Genomic DNA, 8512 nt, shown 5'->3' on the forward strand with positions numbered 1-8512 from the left:
CTCTTCTATTCCAAGAAATCTTCTACCTTTATTCTTAATTCTGATTCTTCATGTAACCTCTAAGACTTCACTCCAATACTACTCAACTTTTCTTTCAAGTATCTTCTATTTTTCTTCTTTATGATTCTTTCCTTACAAAAATGTCTTCGATTGTTCCCACAAAACTGTGTTACCATCCTTTAAAATAATATAAAAATTGTCTTAATTCTTCATTTCTAATTTCCTTCTAAATCTTACTTCAAGCTTTCTTATTAGTAAATTCAATGAACATTTTGCAGCTTATAGTTTAATAAATCTAACATTGACACTTATTCCAGCTTTCTTAAAAATGTAACTCCTTTGTTTGTTTTCACCATACTTTGTTTGGTTCTCTTTGATCTTCTCTGATTGTTCCTTTTTCATCTCCATTGTGAGCTCCTTTCTTAATTTTTATTTCCTTCCAAGCCATGACTCTGAAAATTTCCTGAGTAATCTCACCAGTATGAGCTCTCACTTATAGGCTGTTGATTCTGAAATCTCCAAATCTGTATCTTCAGTTTCGAGCTCTGCTCTCAGTTTTAGACATTCATTATTTTTTTTTATGCCCATGTCTATCTGAATGCAATTTTGGCAACTCAACATCAATACACATAAAACTGAATTAATTATCTTTATTTTAAAACCTGTGATACAGTCTTATCTTCCCCAGTTTAAGGGATTTCACTCATCCTGCCATCTAAGTTAGAAAGTAAAGACTCTTGAATCCTCCCATTTTTCATTACCTTACTCAGTTATTCCACAATTGATTACCTAGACTATTTTGTGAATTGTTATATATTTTTAAGTTTACCATCATAATAAAGAACATTCACTATAAAAGACAATTTCAAAAGGTGTCTTGAAGTAAAATGCTGTCTGTGATAAGATAATATCTATACACCTACAAGGAAGACCAGTTCATATGACTGCAGAATAATTAATGATTTATTATGACCCTTCTAGCCATATTCCTTCATTCTGTGGTGAACTGTAAATCCTAGCCTCTATGCCCTGTGGTACGGGTTGCAGCTCAATGTAAAGAAAACACAAATCCTTGTAAATGGAATAATAAATAACATCATGATAAATGGAAAAAAGATTGAAGTTGTCAAAGACTTCATTTTGTTTAGATCCAAATGACATATTGCATTAGGCAAATCTGCTCTACAAAACCTCTTTAAAGTGTTCAAAAGCAAATATGTCATTTTAAGGATTAAGGTACACCTAATCCAAGCCTTATATGCCTGTGAGTTATGGCATTGGAAAAGAACATTAAAGATATCATGGACTGCCAGAAAAACAAGCAAATCTGTGTTGGAAGATGTACAACCAGAACGTTCCTTAGAAAATCAAGATGACCAGACATCATTTCTCATACTCCAAACATATTATCATGAGGACTAGTTCCTAGAGAAGGACATCATGCTTTTTAAAGTACAGGGTCAGTGAAAAAGAGGGAGACCCCCAACAAGATGGATTTGTACAGTGACAGCAGCAACAGGCTTAAGGGTAGTAGCATTGTGAGGATGGTACAGGATCAGGTGTTGGCTCATTCTGTTGTACACAGGGTCACTATGAGTTGGAAGTGATTCAAAGGCACTTAGCAATAGAAACAGTGCCCTATAGGATAAACATTGGACTTCTAACCACTAGGTAAGCAATTCAAATTCACCAGGAGCTCTCAGAAACACTATACGGGGTCACTATGAGTCGTAACACACCGCACAGCACACAAAAACAATATGCCTGTGATTATGGACCCATTTTGAAGTGAGTTGCAAATGAGGCAGGATTAAGATGGGAATAAGGATTAAATTGGAATAAAGAAATAAGGAAGGTCTCCTGCTATGGTACTATAGGATCAGTACTAGATTGTGAGCCACAATGTCCTGAGTTCAAACCTACCAGTTGTCCTTGGAAATGCTATACATAGTCGATATGAGACAAGAACAATAAAGATTAACAACAACTAAGGAGGAGTCCTGGCGTGAAGCTGTAGGATAAATACTGGATTTTGAACCACAAGTTTGATGGTTCAAACTCATCAGCTGCTCCTTGGAAACCATATGCAAGGTCACTGTGAGTTGGTGACCTGGAGCTAGTAAACAAAACAAAACAAAACATTTCTCAAGCTGACAGAACTGAAGAAAAACTTCAAGCCTCGCCTTCTAATATAGAAGGATTCTGTGAGCAAAATCTTGAATGATGCAGAAAGCATCAAAAGAAGATGGAAAGAATACCCAGAGTAACTATACTAAAAAGAAACTGTTAAACTTATGTACATCAAAAGATTACACCAAAAGAGTACAAAGAGAGCCCACAGACTGGGAAAAAATTTTTTTGCAACTATGTTTCAGACAAGGGACTCATCTCTAAAATTTATAGAAAACTACAACACTTCTATAAGAAAAGGGAAAAAAAAAAGTAAAAAATTGGGCACAGGACATGAACAGATACTTTACCAAGAAAGACATTCAGACAGCCAATAAACATACCAAGAAATAGTCACAATTATTAGCCATTGTTGTTGTCGTTAAGTGCCGTCAAGTTAGCCCCAACTCACCGTGACTCTGTATAGGGTTTCTGAGGATCAGCTGGTGAGCTTAAACCGCTGACCAACCTTACAGTCCAGTGCATTAACCCACAGCACCACTAGAAAGATGCAAATCTAAACGGCTGTGAGATATCATCTCACATCAACATTAACAGAGAAGTTAAAAACAAACAAACAAACAGAAAACAACAGATTCTGGTGAGGGTGTGGAGAGAATGGGACCATACTTCATTGTGGGTGGGACTGTAAAATGGTTCAGTCACTCTGGAATATTATATGGTACTTCCTCAGAAAGTTGGAAATAGAAGTAACTTATGAATCAGCAATATTTCTACTTGGTATTTATAGCCACAAGAAATATGAACCAGAACATGAGTAAGATATATGTTGTTGTTGTTGTGTGTCATGGAGTCGGTTCCGACTCATAGTGACCCTGTACAGGGTTTCCAAGGCTGTAAACCTTTACAGGAGCAGAAAGCCTCACCTTTCTCCTGTGGAGAGGCTGGTAGTTTCGAACTGCTGACCTTAAGGTTTGCAGCCCAATAAGTAACCACTACGCTACCAGAGGTCCCCTGAGTAAGAAAGATATATGCACACCAATATTCATTGCAGCACCACTCACAATAGCAAAAAGATCGAGACAACTTAAGTGCCCAAACAATGGAAGAAGATAAAATACACACTTGGAATATTATGTAATCTTGAAGAATAACGATTAAGTCTGCAAAGCACCTTATAACACGAATTAGCTTTGAGTCCGTCATGGTGTGTGAAATTGGTCAATCACAAAAAAGACAGATAATGCATGAGACCATTATTGTGAAAGCTGAAGAAAAGATTTTCATACTAAAAGAAACATTCTTTGATTGTTACTAGAGGTGGGAGGGAGGGGAGAGTAATTCACTGATTAGGGGGTAGACAGATGTTAGCTTGGGTGACAGGGAGGACAATACACAAGAAGAGGGAGGATGGCAGGTGAATAATGAAGATATGGGAAGACTTAGGGAGGTATGCACGGGTTAAATAGGATAGAGGTAAAAGGAGCTCTGGTAGCATAGTGGTTACGAATCGGGCTGCGAACCTTAAGGTCAGCAGTTCGAAACTACCAGCCGCTCTGCGGGAGAAAGATGAGGCTTTCTACTCCCATAAAGATTTACACCCTTGGAAACCCTGTACAGGGTCGCTATGGGTCGGAACCGACTCGACGGCACTCAACAACAACAAATAGTGATATATATATAACCTTGGAATAACAGTTTTCTGTGAAACAGGAATAAAGAGACATAGTCTGAATAGGTAAAGGGGGTGGTGTTTAGGTGCTTGACTGTTGCAAATATTAGTTTCCCTGCTTATTATTGTAAAATAGATATTTAAGTGTGATAGAAATAAATACTGGAAATTATGATTGCAGAAAGCATGCAAGCCCATAGTCAGCCTAAAACTCACTGGATTAGCTAAAAGGGGAATTAGAATTTGTTCAGGGAAATAGTCTTTTTAAGCTTTTGTGGAGTATGGGGCCTTATGTGAAATCCTGAGTTCCACCCATAAGCTTCTGAGGTGGGACATTCCCACTTGAGAAGACATGCAGACCAACCCAGAATAGAAGATTCATATTGAAAGAAAGATCAGCAGAAAAAGAGCAGACTGCTTGACATTTTAGACATTGGCTATCAAAAAAGGGGGCTAGTTGTGTTATGAGGTAATGTGCTGGACTGCAAGGTCGCTTTGAACTCCAAGGTTGGAAGTTCAAGCTAACCAGCCCCTCCTCAGATACCCTATACAAGGTTGTTATGAGTCAGTACCGACTTGACGGCAATTAACAACAACAACAACACAAAGGCACAAAGTGTCTGGCTTACAAGCTTTTATGAGTGTGCTAAGTTTCAGAATGAGGGGATAAAGTAGAATCCCCACTGAATAGCTTTCCTTTTTTCCAGATGGATCTGGTGAAAGGGGATAGGGGATGATGGTGACAGGATTTTATGATTCAGTTGTGAGTAATTGTTGCAGGATTCATTGTAATTGTCACAACTGTAATTGCAGAAGATTGTGAAAGGGGAGAGTAGTTAAGCTTTCCTTTCAGGAACAGAAGATCCCCAGACCATCAAGAAAGAAAAGCATGAGAGTAGCATGAAATCCTACCTAGGGGAGCAGCAATGGCAGAGAAGGTGGTAGAGGCGAAGACTTGGCAATATAGAGAAGCTGTGGAGTCTAGGCCCATGGACTGAGAAAGACCATGTGGCTGATTTATATGTGTACACCAAATATTCTTGCTTTGTGAAAAATAAGATGTAAAAGGGAAGTCAGGGAGGAAGTAGGATAACTGTTGCTTCAGGGAGGGGATTGCAATCATTGAGATGAAGCAAAACGTATGATTGGTTGAGGGTAAAACTGATAATATTGTCTGTTAACCTTTACTCAATTCACACAAAAAAAGTTTAAAAACAAAACAATGGTCGTTGTTCAACCATTTCAAGAAGCAGCGTATGACCAAGAGCTAATGATACTGAAGGAAGAAGTTCAAGGTGCGCAAAAGGCATTGGCAAAGAACAAGGCTCTGGTAATTGTTGAAATTACAAATTGAAATCTTTCAACAAACTGATGCAGCACTGAAGGCACTCACTCATCTATGCCAAGAAATTTGGAAGATGACTACCTGGCCAAATGATTCAAAGAGATCCATATTTATGCCCATTCCAAGGAGAGGTGACCCAATGAAATGTAGAAATCATTGGACAATAGCATTAATGTTGCATACAAATAAAATTTTGTTAAAGATAATTCAAAAATGGCTGTAACAGTACATTGACAGGGAACGGCCAGAAGTTCTGTTATAGAGCAAGAACAATGAGTTAGAACTGACTCTACAGCACTTGCAATAACAACAGCAACAAGGAATAAAGATGCTCCTACCTCACTTGCTATTCTTCCCCAGCGACTGGTCCCTCCTGACAATATGTCCGAAGTATGAGAGACAAAGTTTGGCCATCCTGACCAGTTGGTGGACAAGGATATCATGTTTGGTAAGGTGGAGGGTCAAAGAAAAAGAGGAAGACCCCCAGAAAGACGTATTGGAAAATGGCAGCATCAATGGGGTCAAGCGTGGCAACAATTGTGAGGTTAACCCAGGATTGGGCAGTGTTATGTTCTGTTGTACATAGAGTAGCTATGAGTTAGTACCAACTTGATGGCACCTAACAACAACAACAACCTTACTTGAAGGTATGCCTCAAGTACACCTTCCTTCGGGGCAAGGTCTGAGTCCATTATATAGTAATGCTTTGGCAAAGTGTTCTCTTGCTCTGAATCCTGCATTTGGCTCATACTGTATTACATCAAATTTATAGGGGTAGTGGCCTATTAACCTGATTCACCAGTTTCTGCAACCTCCAGCATCAACAGTCTGTAATTTGAGCTTCCTATTGGGGTTCTCAGCTCCTAAAACAACCTGGGTGAGGAGAGTCTTCCAGACAGACCTCTGAATTATGGATTTGGAGTTGCTATCGTCTACAATTTTGTGAGCCAATTTATTTATAGTTGTGAGTTCTTTGAGACCTTTCAGCTTATTGCAGAATCATGGGATGTGAGGGAGGAGAGGAGTGATGATATTTATCTGGGATTATGGAGTAATATAACATATTGACAGAGAACTTCCTGATATACAAGCCAGATTCAGAAGAGGACATGGAACAAGGAATACCATTGTTGATGACAGATGGCTCTTGGCTGAAAGCAGAGAACAGCAGAAAAATATTTACCTTTCCTTTATTGATTACACAAAGACTTTCAATTGTGTGGAGCGTTATAATCAATGGGCAACATCGTGAAGTATGAATGTTCCTGAATGCTTAATTGTGCTCATGAGGAACCTGGACATAGACCAAGAGACAGTTGTTTGAACAAAACAAGGGAATACTGAATGGTTTAGAATTAGGAAAGGTGTGCTCCAAGGTTGTGTTCTTTCACCATATTTATTCAATGTGTATGCTGAGCAAATAATCCAAAAAGCTGGATTGTACGAAGAAAAATGTGGCATCAGGTTTGGAGGAAGACTCATTAACAACATGTGATATACAGATGATACAACTTCACTTGCTGAAAGTGAAGAGGACTTAAAATACTTAGTGATGAAGATCAAAGGCAAGTCTTCAGTATGGGTTGTACCTCAATGTAAAAAAAACACAAACCCTCACCACTGGACCAATAAATAACATCCACATAAATAGAGAAAAGATTGATGTTGTCAAAAACTTCATTGTGCTCTGATCAGCCATCAACACTCATAGAAGCAGCAGTCAAGAAATCAAACAATGTATTGCATTAGGCAAATCTGCTGCACAAGATCTTTTAAATGTGTTAAAGAGCAAAGGTATCAGCGTGAGGACTAAGGTGCCCCTGACCCAAGCCATGGTAGTTTCAATAACCCCATATGTATGTGAAAGTTAGACAGTGAATAAGGAAGCTCATATAAGAATTGATGCATTTGAGTTATGGTGTTGAAGGAGAATATTAAAAATACCGTGAACTTCCAAAAGAACAAATCAATCTGTATTGTAAGAAATATAGCCAGAGTGCTCCTTGGAAGCCAGGATGGCCAAACTTTGTCTCTCATACTTCAGATTATCAGAAGGCTTATTATCAGAAGGCACAAGTTCTTGGAGAAAGACATCATGTTTGGTAAAGAGGAGGGTCAGGGAAAAAGAGAAAGACCACCAATGAGATGGATTGGCACAGTGGTGACAGAGATGGGCTCAGACATAGCAATGGTTGTGAAGTTGGCCCAGGACTGGTTAGTGTTTCCTTGTTGTTCACAATGTAGCTATGAGTCAGTACCATCTAGATGGCACCTAACAACAACAAAAGCCATATTGGAAAGTTGGACATTTGAGTTATCTTTAACCTCCACTTCATAGGAACCAACCTCCTGCTGATCTTCCTAAAAGATATTATTCATGCAGTGACTATTATTTAAATTTATGCTCTAGCCCCTAAAACCAGTGATTATGTAATTGAAGAATTCTACCAATTTCTTCAGTCTGAAATTTATCAAGTATGCAATCAAAATGCATTGATAATTACTGGTGATTATAGGGCAAAGGTTGGAAACAAAGAAGGAGAATCAGTAGTTGGAAAATATGGCCGTGGTGATAGAAACAGAGCTGGAGATTACATCATAAAACTTTGCAAGGCAAATGACATCTTCATTGCAAATACCTATTTTTTAAGCAACATAAATAGTGCCTCTACATATGCACCTAACCAGATAGAACACACAGAGATAAAACTGACTTCATCTGTGGGAAAATATGACAGAATCTCAATATCATCAACCAAAACAAAACCAAGGACTGACTATGGAACAGACCATCAATTGCTCATATGGAAGGAAGCTCATGCTAAAACTGAAGAAAATTAAAATAAGTCCATGTGAGTAAAAAGATGACCTTGAGTATATTCCACCTGCATCTTTTGGAGACCGTCTCAAGAACAAATTTGATTCAATATACATTAATGATCTGAAACCAGAAGGTTAATGGGATGGCATCAAGAACACCATACATTAAGAAAGCAAAAGATCATTAAAAACAAAGGAAAAAAATAATAGATCAAAATGGATATCAGAAGACTGAAAATTGCTCTTGAACATTGTTATTTCTTCTAGGTGTTGTCAAGTTGTTTCCAACCCATAGCAACCGTACATACAATAGAACAAAACACTGTGTGGTCCTACACAATCTTCACCATTGCTGCTAAGCTTGATCCCATTGCTGGGGTCACTGATTCAATCCATCTCATTGGAGACTCACTCTATTTTGCTGACTGTCCACTTTATCTAGCATGATACTGGTCCTTCCTGATAATTCGTCTGAAGTATGAGAGACAAAGTCTGGTCATCTTGGCTTCTAAGGAGTGCTCTGGTTGTGCTTCTTCCAACCAGAT

The sequence above is a fragment of the Chrysochloris asiatica genome, unplaced genomic scaffold (genome assembly GCF_000296735.1).
Source record: "Chrysochloris asiatica unplaced genomic scaffold, ChrAsi1.0 scaffold00002, whole genome shotgun sequence".
Lineage (NCBI taxonomy): Eukaryota > Metazoa > Chordata > Mammalia > Afrosoricida > Chrysochloridae > Chrysochloris > Chrysochloris asiatica.